Raw genomic sequence first — 20396 nt, 5'->3', positions numbered from 1 at the left:
CAAATAAAACTGTGAAAATGGAATAGAAACCACGTGAAAATGACATCACGTACAAGATAACATAGCAGGTGAAAAGCAAAACTGTAGAAACATGCATGGCTATGGAGAAGGCAGATACGACCTATAGATGAATGAAAGAGACTTTTGGAAAATAGAATAGTACCCGAAAGGATATTAAGATTTCATATGGCAAGTCAGCAGTAAGCAAAGTGGAGAACGTTGATAGGTGGAAGGAATATACAGACTGGTAATACAAGGGAAACAACCATTTTATTCAAGGCGAAGAGGAAGTAGACAGAGATGCGATGGGACAAGTGAGACCACCACAAGAGTTTGTAGAACACTGAATGGTCAACGTCAAAACAAAGTCCTCGGCGTTGACGACATTCCCACAAAATTATTGAGATCCTTGGGAAGCCAGTCATACGAAAATCATTCTGCCTGGTATGCAGGATATATGAGACATGCAAAGCACCAGCAGACTTAAAGAAGAATGAAATAATTCTAATTACATATAAGGAGGGTGTTGTCAGGTGTCAATAGTTGTACCATAGGAATCAAGTGAGAGGATGTTGTTTGGTGGCCAGTATCAACACAACTGTACACATTTATTAACAGGGTGCGTTATTTGTATGAACAGGAAGCTACTTACCTTTAAGAGAGTTCACGTATTGTGGTACAAGCTCTTCCATAATAGTCCACATTAGCCTCACTGCTGGTGAAGTACAAGTCCTCATGTGTGATGAATGACACACGCCAAACTGGAGTGCGTGTTGGTGTACCAGTGGCTGAGCGACTGCGCTAGTGACTGAGGCTGGTGACCTGGTAACTGATACTTAGACTGACAGACTGAGACTCAGCCTGAGACCCTCCGGTCGCCGGCGGGGATCTAAATGTTTGCGGACGAGAGAGCGTTGGCGGAATGTTGCTTGCGAGTCTGTATTTGGCCTCTCTCCTGAGGGGTGCGCTTGATTCAGAGCCTACTATCGATCTTCTTGCTACACCTTTGCCGACTGGTGCGCAGTCGACAGCTTACGCCAGCACAACAGTACCCCACCATCACGTCAATAAGTCGTTATTGTAGATTATAAATTATACAGAGAATGCTGGAAAGATTGGTGGAAGCCGATCTAGGGGAATAATCGTTTTGGGTATTGCAATTTTAATGTCTACTGTTTATGTGGTTAGCAAAGCTGGTTGTCCATCACAGGGTCCCATATTCGATTTCCGGACGAATTGTGGCTTTTCTTCGTTCGGGACTGGTTCATCATCATCTACTGTCAAGGCGCCAAAGTGGCGTCAAATAAAAGGACTTGCATCAAGGCACCAAACTTCCCAGAAGGGGGCTCCCGGCCAAAAATGCCATACGCACATTTCAATATCCAGCGGTATATATAGGTCTTTAAACATGAAACTCCTTTCTTTCTGATAAATATTCTTCTCCTTGTTGTTGACTAACCACAGATGATTACTTCTCCTCTTCAGTTCTATGACGAAATCTATGTGCCGTTTCTCCTCTTAGAATACGGTCATTGAGCAGTCTGACATTCATCTATGTGTGTTCATTTAATGGAGCCACCATTCGTTCATACACAAATCCATAACTCCCGTGATGCATTCATATGAAATGGCTGTCATCAGAGCTGAGATTATTCAAAACGAAAATATAACACGTAGCAAGTCGCTATTCTCCAAAGCGCAGCCCACCTTCACCTCAGGCGGTTTGTGGACTGTGACGTCATTGTTAAGACATAATCGAAGTCATAGGTCTTATTTAAAATATCTCTTTTATCTCATATTATTCTTTATACAATTTTAAATCGCGCTGAAGATCAATTTCATGAAATATATTGTGCATAATAATAAAAAAGCACGGGTCTTCGCAGACTACTGGTTCTGTTTGCACGGCAATTGAACCAGGCTGACAAAAGGATAATAGGGCTAAAGACATTCCTGTTTTGTCATGTTCTTCATTCCGAAGATTGGTTTGATACAGCTCTTTATGCTAATGTATTCTGTGCATGCATCTTCATTTCTGCATAACACTCGCAATCTACATCCTTTTGCATATGCTTACTGTATTCAACCTTGGTCTCTCTCTACAGATATTATCCCAGGCACTTCCATCCAGTATCAAACTGACAATTTCGTGATGCCCCAGAATGTCCCCTATCAACCGATCTCTTCTTTTTGTTAATTACCGCCATAAATTTCTTTTCTCCCCGATTCGCTTCAGAACATCACTCGTTACGCGAGATGTCTAGACATCTTCTCTTCAGCAACTCCGCAATTCAAAAGTTTCATTTCTCTTCTTGTCTGAACCGCTTATAGTCCATGTTCCACTTACGTAATAGGCTACTTTCCAACAAAAACATTCAGAAATAAATTTCTAAAATTTAAATTAATACTATATGTTAACAAATTTCTCTTCTTCAGAAATGGTTTTCTTGTTTTTCCAGTTTGCATTTTATATCCTCTATACTTCAGCCACATCACTTATTTTACTGCCTAAACGACAAAACTCATCCACTACTTTCAGTTTCTCGTTTCCTAATATAATTCCCTCAGCATCGTCTGATTTAATTGGATTATACGCCATAACACACAAAAACGAAAATCAAGACAAATATTTCAAAATAAGCAAAGTGTTGTTGTTATGTGTATCAAATGATTGAGTTTGATTATGAGAGTACAAATCAGAAATTGAATTTTGTCGAGGCAAATTATTTTGAGTGTTATCTATGTTTCAATTAACTGATGGTAGTTACAACTTCGTATTTTAGTTGATACTAATTACCTGAATCGACATATTTTGACCATTTGTTTCGGCTGATATACCTCAACTGCTTGTAAAGCCTTTTAGAAAAAGGTGCAAAAAAGTAAGTTGAACGGTATATCGTGGTCAGGATGGTTTTAGTTCGTGGAAGATATTGCCACATAAGCTGTTATCTACTGCGAATAATACGTGGTTCTGACTTTCAGTGAATGTTAGCAATGTTATTCATAATTTCTAAAAAGGAAACCAAACGTGAAAACTTAAATCACACAATGAGAACTGGTACAGAAATTATACCTAAAGTGGCTGGTATGAAAAGAAATGTACAGTTTCGTCTTACAGCCAATCGTGCTATGTTACATCAGAACCAAATTTTACTACACGAAAATTTAGCTTATGATAAACGAAGAGCTGCTCGTCTGAAGTAGTCAGTTAGTTGTTGTTCGAGTGCATGCAACCTATCTTACGTTGAAAAAGGGAGTTGTAAATTCGAGAATTATACACTAAGCCTTTTGCAGTAACCTTAAAGGGGCATGCTCATGAAAACCGCATGCTATTTAAAAGCTGCACCAAATCCACAAGTTTGACGATACAGCAATGAAATTTTGTACCATGCCTTACATGATATTAACACATTTACTGCTAAGTCCCTTGCATTATATATACACTCCTGGAAATGGAAAAAAGAACACATTGACACCGGTGTGTCAGACCCACCATACTTGCTCCGGACACTGCGAGAGGGCTGGACAAGCAATGATCACACGCACGGCACAGCGGACACACCAGGAACCGCGGTGTTGGCCGTCGAATGGCACTAGCTGCGCAGCATTTGTGCACCGCCGCCCTCAGTGTCAGCCAGTTTGCCGTGGCATACGGAGCTCCATCGCAGTCTTTAACACTGGTAGCATGCCGCGACAGCGTGGACGTGAACCGTATGTGCAGTTGACGGACTTTGAGCGAGGGCGTATAGTGGGCATGCGGGAGGCCGGGTGGACGTACCGCCGAATTGCTCAACACGTGGGGCGTGAGGTCTCCACAGTACATCGATGTTGTCGCCAGTGGTCGGCGGAAGGTGCACGTGCCCGTCGACCTGGGACCGGACCGCAGCGACGCACGGATGCACGCCAAGACCGTAGGATCCTACCGCCACTTCCCAGCAAATTAGGGACACTGTTGCTCCTGGGGTATCGGCGAGGACCATTCGCAACCGTCTCCATGAAGCTGGGCTACGGTCCCGCACACCGTTAGGCCGTCTTCCGCTCACGCCCCAACATCGTGCAGCCCGCCTCCAGTGGTGTCGCGACAGGCGTGAATGGAGGGACGAATGGAGACGTGTCGTCTTCAGCGATGAGAGTCGCTTCTGCCTTGGTGCCAATGATGGTCGTATGCGTGTTTGGCGCCGTGCAGGTGAGCGCCACAATCAGGACTGCATACGACCGAGGCACACAGGGCCAACACCCGGCATCATGGTGTGGGGAGCGATCTCCTACACTGGCCGTACACCACTGGCGATCGTCGAGGGGACACTGAATAGTGCACGGTACATCCAAACCGTCATCGAACCCATCGTTCTACCATTCCGAGACCGGCAAGGGAACTTGCTGTTCCAACAGGACAATGCACGTCCGCATGTATCCCGTGCCACCCAACGTGCTCTAGAAGGTGTAAGTCAACTACCCTGGCCAGCAAGATCTCCGGATCTGTCCCCCATTGAGCATGTTTGGGACTGGATGAAGCGTCGTCTCACGCGGTCTGCACGTCCAGCACGAAGGCTGGTCCAACTGAGGCGCCAGGTGGAAATGGCATGGCAAGCCGTTCCACAGGACTACATCCAGCATCTCTACGATCGTCTCCATGGGAGAATAGCAGCCTGCATTGCTGCGAAAGGTGGATATACACTGTACTAGTGCCGACATTGTGCATGCTCTGTTGCCTGTGTCTATGTGCCTGTGGTTCTGTCAGTGTGATCATGTGATGTATCTGACCCCAGGAATGTGTCAATAAAGTTTCCCCTTCCTGGGACAATGAATTCACGGTGTTCTTATTTCAATTTCCAGGAGTGTAGTTAACTTTTCTATGCAATTTAAAAACTTTATTTTCAAAAAATAATATATGTCCCTTTTCTCAGAAACTATTCAAGAGATTTCTACTAAATCTCTTCGCAAATAGTACGCTTCTCTCATGAGGCTTTTTTAATATATCGAACAGGAGAATTTAATAATTTTTAGTTACAATTCTATAAGTGTAATACAAAATTCGTGCAAAATTCCAAGCACTTTACCCCATATCTCAGCTTACACACAGTTTTCCATAATTAACTCTTGAGACAACATCTACTGTGCTTCTATAAATAGTGTACAAAAATTCGTAATTCTAGCCTTCGTAGTTTGTGATAAAAAGAGACATAAACTTCAAAACACATAATTTCAGGAATTACAATTTAAAATTCAACCTACCGTTTTTTCTGACGTCACTTCTTCAGGAGTCCTAGATTTGTACTCAGGATCCTCTTTCCCTTCAAGGCTTCTCTTTTCTTTCTTGTTTTCTGCCTTCTTTCCTTTACGAGGTCTCAAGTGACTTTTCAGCTGCGGAGAGGCGCTGTAAATCTATTTTTCTCAAGACGTCTCAAGACGTTTCGTTTCCTATCCTAAAGCACATTACATCTAATACCTTCATCCAGCTGCATCTTAAGTTGCAATTCTGACATCTGTAGCAGATGAAAAAGTTGTTTTAAGGCATCTTTTCCACATGAGTGAATTCAGAGACTCATTTGGATTCTCGGTTTTGCAACGAACACACTTTTTTACAAGTTCAGGATCGGCCAGAAACCTGTAAGTGGACTTGATAATATCCACGATACAATTGGAAGCCTCTCCTTGTGACTGTAATCCACGGAATAGCTGTTCACGAACCTAGTATTGAGCTGTTGCTTCAAAAAGTGGGTGTGGCAGAAAGGTCGGGTCACAGATTTGTTTTTCAGGCACTTAGGATGCGGTTTCATCATTGAAACTTCTGGATTATATTGCGAATGATATCTACTAATAAATAAAAAATAAATTAAAAATTGATGTTTTCGGTCAATTTCATGACCGTCACTCCTTAATAACTAGACTAATCATCTTACTGCAAATTGGACTAGTGCATATTTGCCCTGGGTTCAGGTGACAGTCTACTTTCCGTTTAAGAGCTTCATTTCAGTCAAATTATGTAAAAAAAATTTTAAAAAATAAAAAATCTTGTGATTCCTTATATGAAATACGCCAAGGAAAGTGAATGCTAGTGTTTTGTCACCTCATGTGAGCTGGTAACACGCAAGTGAGGTCCTCGCCGATACACACTGTGAAACAGCTCGCGTAATGCGCTACCACGCGCTGGAACAAATTACTGTGCTCTTTCATCGTCCACGCAGCATAAGAGTACAAGTGGCAGGTTCTTTCACAGAAAATCTTGATGTATCCGCCAGTAGGTATCATGATCACACAGTTATAACTGTCCGTGATTCCAGCCTGCCTTCTATCGACTGAAAAAATTATGCCTCCGAGAACGGTGGAAGAGATAACGTAACATGTGAAACTGTACTCAAAGCGTTCTCCTAAAATTAACCCTAACAACTTCAGCACGAGCTTACGACTTGCTTTAACTACAGCGACAGTTATTATCCGTTATGGCAACAAATGTGGCGCTCATGACCACTTTTATGCAGGCCCAGCAATTAGCAATCACGTGCGCGCTGCAGTCCACATATTTCGCTTTAATGTCAGCAGGTTTTTAATCCTGTGAACATACTGACTGTAATTCCCTCAGTTTATCATACCCTCTCGCCTAAGAGTCATCAAAGGCAAGTGTTTATTAAGTCGCAATAGAACCTCACGCACTAACAGTCGCGCCATCTGTTTGAAATGTACCATTCATTAAACGAACTAAACCGGAATCGTGAGACATATATAATAACAGTTCCTATGGCACAGTATGGTGCTACTGTTATAACCACTTCATAGCTCATTTATGCCCCGCAAGTCATGTACAATGCACACGAGGGCAACATTACAAATCAGTTCAAACATCAATTCAGCTATCTTCCCCTCTTATTCTTATTTCGGCAGCTGCATCTGTACTACGGAAGCCAGTTCAAGATGTGCAGTGTAAGGTATTTCGTGTATAATTTCATACCCTCTTCCCCCTTCCATTTCCTGTTGAAGTCGTGAAATGTGTGTGGGAAGAAATGTAACAGTAACGTCTCCAAATGACTGTTGAACTGCTTACTGACTGATTATTCGACAGTGCAAATCTGACAAATAAAACGTTTATATAGTGTTAGTAAACAACAGGAGACTCCATAGAAAGATCCCAGTTTCAGTTATAAGTGGTAACTACAGTACATAGTACGTGGGCAGGACACAAAACCTGAATGAAACCAGAAGGAAGTAACAATGAAATCTTACACTCTAATTTCAAAGTGTGTCATAAAGGTAGCATGGACGTCCCTGGTGAAGGCGTATCTAACCGTAAACAACAGGGTAACTTAATTTTATCCATAGCTGCCAGTGTTTTATCTGTGACTGTATTACTTTCGTAAAATAAAGAAAAACCGCCTTCAGACACAATCGTGATTTTATTTCAGCGCACGATGCTTTTCAAGACATGGGAGCTCATTTCCAGGCTCTCTGACAGTCTGCATCAGTATTTTGTTTTTCGATTTAGATGAATTCTGGTCCTGGTAATATTACAATGGCGTATCACAAAGTGACACGTTGTGAATGTAAGTTCAAAAAACTAAGACAAAAATCTTACTGTTTCCAGTAGTGGATCCATGAGTTTGAAATACAGTGTGAACAAACATGTCCATGTACGTATATATACTTCCCATTCTACAGCACATTTGTGAACACAAGTCAAAACATCTCAAAGAATTTCACATGTAAAGATGTTACATTTCTACAAATACGCAAGTGTTATTTTTGCAAAGAAGATACAAAGCTATCACATTATTAATTGTACAGAGATATCATTTATAAAAGAAATATTTCTGAATATGTCAAATATGGATGCATGTCATTAAATGGCTGCAATATTAAATATTTGTGTCTGTAGGAAAAAATAAACATAGAGAATTACTCAAAAAACTGTGGCTACTAAACTCCAGTTCTTCAATCATCATGTATTCTGAATATTTTTCTTTGTATAACATTATCTCTAGTTGTTCTAGCAGATAAGTCGTTTACCAGAGTGTTCTGTTTGGAGTATAGCTGGGCTGTTGTGGATGTCACTTAGTCTCTGTCTATTTAGGTACATGTGGTTAGCTATTGTGGATTTTTGGTTAAATTTAAAAGCATTAGTGTGTTCTTTCTAATGTGTATGGAAAGTTATTGCTGTTTTGCCGCAACTGTTACACTGTAATTCATATATTCCTTTGTGTTCTGTTATTGGGGTGTTTGTGTTTACCGTGTGACACGGAAACTTCTAATAAGGGTAGTACAGATTCCGGAAGTGAAAGAATCTGGTTGAAAAAACGTCATAATAGGGATTAAACATGGCACACGGGTGGTTTTACAGAAACCTGGCAAGGGGACCGTAGTGGGAGAACACTTCACGGGAAACTTGGACACGATTGCGCGAAGAATAGGTGACCATTTTATATTAAAAGGGGGATATTCTGACTTACCACTAGAAGTTACAAGGGAGAGTTGTAGAGAGAAGGAATCGTGTGATGCCGTTCTAAATGCATTTTTCGAAAATTGCCATGAGGAGTTAGCAAATCGAATACTTACACAAAGGAACGAACGTGCAACGTTCTTAACACAGAGCAGAGAATCAGTGACAATAACTTTTTATAGTTTGACTGGCTGTGGGTGTCAGGAATGTTTATAAAGGTACGAACTTATTTCCGTTTTGTCCTAGCGACTAGAAACAGATTTCAGAGTATGTGATTCAGAGTATGTGAGCAGTGAACATGATACATTCATCTCCGAAACTCAAAGTGGATTACTGGTCAGAATTCAGTAGTATTGTGCGTTGCACCTCTGTTACATTGCACCCCACACAGGTATGTGCCGAGCAAAACTGTGACGGCTGGGATAATATGCACTCTCGTAGTTGAATCGGTTATTTATGAAAGCGCTCTGGTCACGAAAAGTAAACTGTTGGGAAATTTAAAAAAACTGTTTATTTTCCTAATATTCCTAAATAGGACAATTTTTTTATTCTAGTTATTTTGATTCTACTAGTCGTTAATAACAACGATGATTAAAAACAATTATGTTGTTTATGTTGCATGATAGTGCCTGTCAAAGTTGTCAGACAAGAGTCATTTCATAATTAAAGGGCTGACAAAAGCACATTCAGAGAACAAAAGTAAAAAGAAAATGCCGCGATTTATTGAGACTATATGAAGGCTATTTATTTTACATTAAACGTTGTGTACACAACTGAGATTGTCTATAACAGATACATGAGAATGGGTTTTTATCAAACGCAAACTAACATTAAAGTCTCATATCATTAAATTTCACAGTTCTTTTCCAACTATAGGCCACTGAATCAAATCGTACTAAAAGAAACTATGGTCCTCAGGGACGAACTGAACAGGCTTCTTTATATCCTTTTAGGAATAGGTGTAAGTAGGCTGTTTAGGTTTTCTTATTGGTAACGCCACGTAGCGCCCTGTATGAAAATCACTGGCTGTGCTGTGTGCAGTCTGTGGCTATTTTGCATTGTTGTCTGCCATTGTAGTGTTGGGCAGTTGGCTGTTAACAGCGCGTAGCGTTGCGCAGTTGGAGGTGAGCCGCCAGCAGTGGTGGATGTGGGGAGAGAAATGGCGGAGTTTTGAAATTTGTAAGACTGGATGTCATGAACTGCTATGTATATTACGATTTTTCATCACTATTAAGGTAAATACATTGTTTGTTCTCTATTAAAATCTTTCGTTTGCTAACTATGCCTGTTAGTAGTTAGTGCCTTCCGTAGTTTGAATCTTTTATTTAGCTGGCGGTAGTGGCGCTCGCTGTATTGCAGTAGCTTGAGTAACGAAGATTTTTGTGAGGTAAGTGATTTGTGAAAGGTATAGGTTAATGTTAGTCAGGGCCATTCTTTTGTAGGAATTTTTGACAGTCAGATTGCGTTGCGCCAAAAAAATATTGTGTGTCAGTTTAAGCACAGTCATGTATAATTTTTCTAAGGGGACGTTTCACATGTCGACCCTTAGCCAAGGATACCTCACTGGAATCTTCTGATTTTTTCTTGTAGTTTGTGTAATTAGTGTAGCTTTTGTTTATTGCTAGCACGTAATTGTAGAGAGAATCTCCTTTGTAGTTGCTGTTTTTCATTGTTGTACAGTAAAACAGTTGTGGCATGTATGTAGATTTGCACCAAGTATTTCGCAGCTGCGCTTGCAATTAAGTAGATATTATTTTCAGTGCTATGTTAATGTTTTCTCTTATTTTTGCTCTTCAAATTATGGTTTTCTGTGTTATCGTGAAATATTGTGACACTAATGGCGTGTGAAAAACGTAAAACTAGGCTCCAAAGTAAACTGAGAAATAATAGTGACGACGAGCGTAGCTTATCAGCACCACTGTGTAATGAATTAACAGACATTCAAAGTAGTAATTTGGTAATTGTGCATAGGGAAATGGAGCGGGCGGCAAATAATGGCGTAGACAGTGAAACAAATAGTGAACAGGGAAGCATTATCGATCGATCGGTCGGCAACAGCTCGCCTCAGGAATCCGAAATGATAGGGCACAATCTTGCAAATACTGTAGATTCAGGTTTTGCGTCCTCACCATTTTCCCAAATAAGTCAAGACACATTTTCTGCTTTTCAAAATGCGAATATAGCCGGTTCAAATGCACTGCCGAATAGCACTGAGGAACATATTTCAGAGACCAGTGCATTGTTATTACAGTTAATGCAACAAATGGGACAAAGGCTACAAAAGTTAGACACAATGGAACAAAATCTTCAAAAGTTAGACACGATGGAACAAAATCAGAGACAAACACAGCAAAAGCTTCGAAAGTTAGACACAATGGAACAAAATCTTCAAAAGTTAGACACAATGGAACAAAATCTTCGGAAGTTAGACACCACGCTTGAACAAACACGTGAAGATTTAACCACTGATTTACATAACATTGAATCAAAAGTCAAAAAGTCTGTAATGACATAAAAACACAAATTTGTGAGCATTTTCAACCTATTTTTTCGCGGCATGGAAACGCATTACAGAATCACGAAGCAGCCATAAAAGAACTGCAGACTATTGTTCATGAAAATCATGAGACCTTGCAAGCTAAAATTGACTTAGTTACATCTACCGATTCGGTTACGCAACTTGCAAAAACTCATGAAAACTTAAAGGACACAGTAGATACTCTGAAAATTGGTTCAGAAAGATACATGGAGGAAATTAGTTCATTATCAGAGAAAGTAGTCGAACTTTCGGATCAGCTAAATAATTTATCTACAAAAGTAGATGATGACCTGAATAACACAAGACCTGTAGCCTTCACTGACACTGAAGAATATGAACAAATTAGAAAATTCAAACAAAATCAAAATCAAATCAATACACAGTACAAAAGAGAAATCCGGGAAGTACAAGATCAGTTGGCACAAGTAATACAAGAATTACATATTTCAGAGGACACTCGCGCTCCAACACGGGAAGAGGAACTTAGAAATACGGAAAAGTCGCAAAATGATAATACAGGGCATTTCGGAAATTATGAAAGAAATTGGCAAGGTGCACCGAATTTTGAGATGGAACCGCCGACACGACATAAGAATGACCGATATGCGACTCGCCGACATGATGATTTTGACTATAAGCTGTTTATTACTACACGTAAATTCCGGCAACGACATTCATCCACAAGCGTGGCTTCATCAATTCTCTCATTGTTTTCCTCCCAACTGGTCATTAGAGCACAGATTAGAATTTGTGTGTTGCTATTTAGAGAATGAACCAGCTGTAAGAATGCGATCCACTGCTTTACCACCTACTCTTGTACTGAAGAATGAAGAACCACCGAACAGAATCAGAGAGCTTGTACCTTTCCCGAATACACGTAAACTTCGACACAAGGACATAATTGATTTGGCTATTAAAAATATAAAATCTGCAGCAGACAAAAGGAGAAAACTACACGGTAAAGCAAATGCAAAGAAATTTTACATTGATCAGAAAGTTCTCATTAAAGCTCATTCATTGTCACATAAGAAGAAACACTTGAGTCACAAATTCTTTCTAGTTTACAATTGACCTTACAGAATCCGACGTATACCACATGATAATTGCGTTGAAGTTGAAACTCTGCGTACTAGGAAGAGTAAAGGATTGCACTACATTTCACATGTAAAACAGTTTATTGAAAGATAATCTGCTTTTTAACTTAGTCTTTGCTATAAAATTTTTCACTTCAGATTTCTAGTATGCTTTGTCAGACTTAAGAAACTGTTAACATGCAACAATGTTTGAAGGTAAATATCCAGTCAAGAACCAAGAGAACATATTTAAACAGAAATTACGAATGCGTTGTTATGGTGAACAGACGACACAGTGTTATTGTGTGTGTACATTCTTGCTTGTTAGTTGCACAGGTTACGTAACGACTATAAGGCTGACATACTTAGAACATGTACCGGTACTGCTAATGAGATCTTAATGCAACATTTTGGTTTAGTTGAAAAGACAATCTGGATTTAAAGTACTTTCTGAGAGATACCAGTTGACACAGTGGTTAGTTTATGTGACAGCTACACGATTTTATCACGACGCTACTAATGAGTGACGATTTACAATGTTGCTTTTGCAGTGTTTCTGTTTTATGTCTGCACAGTTTTATGTATTATTCTGGAAAGTAAAACAAGTTTTAGTAGTAACTTTTGTGGTATAGCTACAATGAGACAGCCTTTTCCGTAGCACAACAATACGTTACATTATAGTGCTTTCTTGATCACGGTAAGGTACGTAATAACTAAGATATCTATACGCAAAGCATTTTACTTTTGTTTATCATGAGGTAATTACATTGACTTCTGCAGAACTTAGCTTTCGGAGGACGATAACTACGCCACTTCCACAGAGATTATCTTACAACCAGACGCACAGTTTAGCGCTACAGGACACGCATTTGAGTGATTAATTTTGTACTTAAGACATTTACTTTTAAAGATTTTTCAATTACAAAGAAAGTTTTCCATGATACATTTCATTCCAATGCTGTAATCTGTAACATGTGAGGGTATAATTACATTAATCCTCAGGGGGGTACACGCTTACTTTGTGTACCATGTGTTTGGCAAGCACAAGGAGCCCTAGCTAATATGGTATTTGCTTATACAACTTTACACATTGGTACCATATTCCTCTAACACATAATTAAACAGCTATCTGATTATTTAACTGAGAGAGACAAACATTTTTTTTACTACGTCAGTGACACATGTTTAAGTAATTACACCGTTGGATAACTTCACACTTAAAAAATTGTATTTTGTCTGTTCTTTGTGAAATGTTCATATTTTTTCGGAACCATTGTGATATTATGAGACCTTTGAATGATATATTTGGTATGTGATCACGATTTTTGAAGTGCGATTGAGGTAGATGACACTATTGAAATGAGCAGAGAATTTTTTTTAGGTTCTGAAAATATTGCAGAAAGCTACGACGTTTTTTAGATTCGGCTGAGGTTTTATGATATTATTATGACGACTATGTGTATTATGCTGCTGAGGTATGTTTATGATCAATAAGCTGATGCTATATGAGGAATTTGATTATGCTACGTATTTATTATGATGAAATATTGGAGAAGTGTCGACGAATATGTATATGTGTAATAAGGTAAGGAATAACGAGTAGTGGTTAGGGACTCTGACTTGTGAAAAAGGATGATGGAAACCAAGAATCATACTTTAAGAGTTATGAAATGTGTGCACATACGTGAATGTTAGTTACCACAATGCTGACAAAACTTTTTGGACACTGTTACATATGAGATTTTGTTTCTACACACTTCTAATGTAAATTCCTAATCTTTGTATTTTTAATTTTTTGTGAGACTGTCACTTAGCGGAAACAGCTGCCGTAAATATTTTAGTAAAGAAGGTAGATGACTTTGACATAATGTGCTGTGGAGGCCCATCTGAGTGACAGTCACCTGGAAAAAAAGCCATTAGTGTGTGCCTTTCAGAGGCACAGGTAGGAAAAAAAAGAGGCCATTATCCTCGCTATTGACATTTCTTTGTAGAAAGCATCGCAAATACGACACACTCAAACTTGAAAACGTATCATTACACTTTGGAGCTCTTAATTTATGATATTTACTAAAATGCCTAATGAAATGATGAGAAACGTTTTTACATCTATTGTCTTTCTAGTTGAGAGATGGCTCATTTTCTTTAATATCTAGTTTCTAGCTGCCCTGCAGCATTGGTTAAAATAAAATTTTATAGATGTACTAATCTAAATATTTTATGCCTACAGACCCAATAAAGAATAACTTTATGATGTACTTAAAAAAATCGAAGGAGCACAAAAAGACATTTCCCTTCACAGGGATTGCATACAGAATTTTCTTTTCAAGTACTTGGTAATTTCTTTTGTAGAATAAATTGTGATGCATCACTCTAGTATTAAGATGTGACATAGGTATTAGACATGGCCATCTTTAGTGTAATATTTTTTCTGCTTGAGCTTTGTCATGTTTAGATATAAGTTATTACATTTGCTGCTGCTGTTTGCCAGGCATGGTGCTACTAAATTTCACTTTGTATTACTCTGTTAAGCTAGTTTTACTATTGATTTATTTTTCTTGTTGCTGCACATTGGCTCATATTAGTTGTAATGTTGCATTGCTTGGTAATTTAGAATTACTGTAGCTTGCTTTGCCAATTTCCATTTTTTTTGTCATTGCGGTTTGTATTAATTGTTTTATGCTGCTGCATTGCCTCGTCCCTTAGTTTAGCATCTGAGCTCAGTAGATTTAAGTTAGCTTAAGAGGGGGTAGACTATATATGAGAATGAGTTGCGATGAATTGGAAGAAATGCATTGAGAAGTTATATGAAAAAAGTACAGAAAGCAGTTATAGATAGAACTTTTTGGAAATAATGATGAACGAAGGGAGATCTCCAAGAAAAAAAAACGGTTTTGTTTGCAAAATACTGCAGTACCAAATGTTACACTGAAAACAAACCCTGTCCTTTCCACTTGTGTTATTCTGCTATGTGTTTGTGTACTCTTGTATATTAGTGTTTTTCCTGTCTTTATGTGTTTAGCTAATAAGATTTATGTTGTAGAATTTTTCAAATACTATGTTATTTTCTTCGTAAAGATGTGTAGACATTATTTATTCTGGTTTTTTTTTAATGCTCATGTTGATGTTTCGAAAGTTATTCTGATAATTTATGTAGGAACTTATGTCATAATTCCTGTAACACTGATGTATATGTTATATCGATTCTTTTGTAAAGCCTGTACTACAAACGTTATCTCTATTGTTATGTTCTTTAATGATGTATTTTGTACCTTTGTAATTGTATTCTCATGTTATAAAATTGTAATTGACACCAGTTCATCAAATTAAGTAACTTGTAAGTTACATTTCACTGCACACGTTTCTGTTGGTCATAGTATATGGACAATATGTGAGAAGTAGGGACTGATAGTGTTTGCACGTGTGTTAATAATTCAGCATCGGACTGGATAACAGCATTGCTGGTTCTAAGAACATTTCAAACAAATTTTTTGTGAGTGGACAAGTGGTGGTTTATGGACTTGCTATATTGTCCACAAGACTCTTCGATGGTGATTGTGCACCTGCACAGTCGCAACAGATGGCTGCTGGCCGTCTCTGCAAGGACTGCAGTGGGTCTACACCTTTGATGACTCACCAATACTATTATTTCTACAAGGACTGCAGTGGGTCTGCACCTCTGGTGGCCCACCAATACCGTAATCTCTACCAGGACTACAATGGGTCTGCTCTGTGGTGAACTACCTAGCAATATTCTTCAAAACTTCGACTGACTCTGCTGTGGGTTTGCTCTGTTGTGGCCCATTACCTGTCTGCATGTCAAGAGTCAGCACTGTCTTTCCGTTGGAAGGACAACACTACTTCTTCAAGACTGCATGGAAATCCACTACTTCCGTGTGCATTTTCTTTTACTGCTCAGACTTTGAGAAAAACACTGCAATTTTACTGTGATGAACGATCAGGACTGTCTTTATGGTCTGTGAGAAAATTTTAGCTTTTGACCAACATTGTGTCAATATGTGTGTGCATTTGGTTTCTTTGTTATTGTAATTAGGAAAAATTTTTTCAAATCTTTATTGGCCAGTGCCAAAACAATTTGTAAAGTTTTTTGTGGGGAGCATGGGGGCTATATAAGCAGGCTGTTTAGATTTTCTTACTGGTAACGCCACTTAGCGCCCTGTATGAAAATCACTGGCTGTGCTGTGTGCAGTGTGTGGCTAGTTTGCATTGTTGTCTGCCATTGTAGTGTTGGGCAGTTGGCTGTTAACAGCGCGTAGCGTTGCGCAGTTGGAGGTGAGCCGCCAGCAGTGGTGGATGTGGGGAGAGAAATGGCGGAGTTTTGAATTTTGTAAGACTGGATGTCATGAACTGCTATGTATATTATGATTTTTCATCACTATTAAGGTAAATAAATTGTTTGTTCTCTATTAAAATCTTTCATTTGTTAACTATGCCTATCAGTAGTTAGTGCCTTCCGTAGTTTGAATCTTTTATTTAGCTGACAGTAGTGGCACTCGCTGTATTGCAGTAGTTCGAGTAACGAAAATTTTTGTGAGGTAAGTGATTTGTGAAAGGTATAGGTTAATGTTAGTCAGGGCCATTCTTTTGTAGGGATTTTTGAAAGTCAGATTGCGTTGCGCCAAAAAAATATTGTGTGTCAGTTTAAGCACAGTCATGTATAATTTTTCTAAGGGGACGTTTCGTAGGTATTCTTTCAGTGTATCCATTGTGTATGGGTAGAAAAATCCATGATTGTGTCGGGATAGCTAGTTGTAGAGGATTCCACTAAAAAAAATTATGCTGTTACTTTTCCTTTATTTGATTGCTGGAACGAGAATTCATGGTAGTTAGAAACAGTAAAATATTCTCTTTTTCCCTTCTTTTCAGATTTGGTTTTTTCTGGAACAGTACATTTTTTTAAAGGCCTGAGGCCACCATTTATGAAAATCCAAAATATTTTCTGTTTCTATCAAATAAACACTAAACTTTCCCTGTACTGTACACGCTAATATCATTTCACATACTTCCTTTATTGTGTAATATCGGTCAAATTTCCTTAATTTTCTTTTAACAAGGCCAAAGACTCGGTCACAGGGCAAATAAGAGTGAACCTTTATGGGCAGCCTGTACACAATCTTTTTGAATCTTCCACTGTCTGTAAGAGAAAGTAGGAACCCAATAATTGTTTAATTTTTGTTTTAACCTGTACAGTTGTCACAGTATAGGTACAGTTCATCAACATTTTCTGGTATATTATCATTGATATACTTCACTATAAAAGAGCAAACTTCACTGCTGCCCTTTCTGGCAACCCCTTGGAGGTACAAGTAAAAAGATGCTGTGTCAGCACTGTTATTGTCGATACAAAATGGATAAACTGACGGCTGCTCGTCACCAAGGATTGTTACTTTTTGTATACGATTTACTTTGTAGTTCTCGATCTTGCCATCTCCTCTTTTACGTCGATTACCTTCCACGATGTCATTATCACTCTCTGACATTTTTAGGAGCACACGAAATCTTCTTGACAACACTTAAATTAATTTTAGGTTAAAGATATCACTTGAAACTAACCTACAACAATAACAATCACAATTAAGAGAGAGGAATCGAACTGTGAACTACATAGACTAGTGAACTGAATCAGCTGCTTACCAGACCACTGCCGCTAATCATGCTTTATTTAAGAAAGGGCTCTTTTCATTGGTATGACCCGTTTCATAACCAGACACAGATTTGCAATGGCTGTATCTTTAAAAGTATTGGTGCGAGGAGAGATCTTTCATAAGTAAACAATGTGCGGATGTTGGCACAATCCATTTTAGATGAACTCGTACTTGAAAAAAAAAGTGACATGGGCCCTTTCATAAATAACCGATTCAGTCATTGATAAGTGGCATTATAAAAGAAAGGACAGCTTATACGTCTACATGGCTACTGTGCAAATTACACTTAGGTGCCTGGCAGAGCGTTCATCAAACCACCCTCACAATAATTCTCTGTTGTTCCACTCTCGAAGAGCGCAGAGAAATGAACACCTGTATCTTCCAGTGTGAGCTCTGATTTCCCTTATTTTATTACGACGATCGTTCCTCCCTACGTAGATCGGCGGCAACAAAATATTTTCGCATTCGGATGAGAAAGATTGTGATTGAAGTTTCGTGAGAAGCTCCTACCGCAACGATAAACGCCTCTGTTTCGGTGATGTAGAACCCAAATCCTGTATCATGTGCGTGACACGCTCTCCCCTATTTCTCGATAATACAAAAAGTGCTTCCCTTCTTTAAACTTTCTCGATGTACCCCGTTAATCCTGTCCAGTAAGGATCCCACAATGCGCCGCAGTACTACAAAAAAGCGTGTGTAGGCAGTCTCTTTAATAGATTTGCTGCAACTTCTAACTGTTCTTCTAGAAAAACGCAGTCTTTGGTACGCCTTTCTCAATCATCCTCTATGTGTTTTTTCCAATTTAATGTTCTCGTAATTGTAAGTCCTCGGTATCTAGCTGAATTTACGGCCTTTAGATTTGATTGATTTAATGTGTAACCGAAGGTTAACGAATTCCTTCCAGCACTCATGTGGATAACCTCACATTAATCGTTTTGCAATTGGTTTTTATCTTCTGTGACTTTACTAGACGATAAACGACAGCATCTGCAGACAGCCTATGACGGCTGCTTCGATTGACTCCTAAATCGTTTATATAGATAAGGGACGACAGAAGGCCTATAACACTAATTGGGGGAAGGCCACAGATTTAAGAGTAGCCAAAGCGTCGTAACCAAACACAAAGTGAACGAAGCCAAAATGGGCGAAAAGACAACCATGCGCGATACGTGAAACCAGCATGACAAAAAATCCTAAGAGGTTTCTATCATAAGACAGTAAACAGATCAAAGCCATCCATCCCGTCACTCAGGTACCACATTGCTACCGAGACGCAGGATGACAAAGAGAAAGCCTTACTCTTCTTCAAAATTCGCTGAAGAATATCTTTAATACTTGAGCCAGAGACGTTCATTCCATTGGTCCATTGTGATATGTGGCACAACGACGTTGACGCACTACGATCGCACTCCCACTGCTGAACACCGCCTGTTCACGACTGGTCGAATACACATCTGTTGTTTAGAGTAATCGGTTCAGGCTACCATCATATTTACTGTTCTGACGTCTCTTACACTCTAAGAATCAAAACAGTCTCGGAACCTTTGGGACGGACGATAACCGTTAACTGTGATGTCTACTGCGACACGTTAACGTTATCATACTATATTTACGCCACGTTTGTATTAATTTTGATGCCATATTTCTCCTTCAAGATATGATTCATTGTTACTAATATTTTTTGCAGTTTTTCGTCTTTCTCAATAACAGCTATGTCACCAGCAAATCCCTTCATTTTTGTTTGGTTGATACTGAGCAATTAAAAAAATTACTTTTAACCAGTGACAGAAGCGCCATTACGAAAGAATGCACCTCGACTCTCACAGAGTGGGCTGTTGAAGAAACGACACTATCACTGGAGGTCGACTGTAAGTACGAAAATCGAACGTTTATCCAGAAATTTCCGGAACAGTATGGGGGCTAAAGACAAAATGTATAAATATCCATTCGTATCTGATGGTGGTTAAATATTATTTCTTAGCGAATACAATGCGTTACAAAACTCTCCAATATATCCAAGCTGCAGAGCGCCACATACGGAAGATATTTCAGTTGGTACTAGGACATGACAACAATACTCAAGTGGACAGCAAGTTACTTCTGAAACATTCATGTTAACAGTAGACCAGTGAGTGAGTTAACACTGTGTCAGAAATATTGGGCCTTTCTTTGCCCGGAGGCATTCCTTATCACAAACCAAGGCTACCCCACACAAATTTGGGTATTTGAAATAAGTGTTTCTATTTTACCATGATTGTACGATGAAGGGCTTTCCACCTAGAAAAACATAGCAGTAATAAAAATCTAAGCAAGACACCGATGATTTATAACTGTTAGCGGGGACTATAAAGCAAATTTACTACAAGGGAAGTCTTAAGTTTACATTTGAAGTTTACATTTTACAACAAGGGAAGTCTTGTTACAGCATTTGAGTGGCGAAGAAGAACTAATTTTGTGCCTAGTTAATATTAAGTGACATTTTTGAATAGTATTCACCGAAGTGCAGGTATAACACACACGGTAGCTTAATTAATTACCGACAGTGGTGCAACATAATCTGGTGCAGCCGTGCGTGTTCGTAAGGTTTCCCACAAACTCCTCCGCACGCCGTGACCTCAACTTGCCACGCGACGGCTTCATGTGGCTGCAACTTGTAGTGAGCTCGACCTACCTGGCTGTCTCGTAACTGT

The sequence above is a fragment of the Schistocerca piceifrons genome, chromosome 3 (assembly GCF_021461385.2).
Source record: "Schistocerca piceifrons isolate TAMUIC-IGC-003096 chromosome 3, iqSchPice1.1, whole genome shotgun sequence".
Lineage (NCBI taxonomy): Eukaryota > Metazoa > Arthropoda > Insecta > Orthoptera > Acrididae > Schistocerca > Schistocerca piceifrons.
This window is presented reverse-complemented; position numbering follows the sequence as displayed.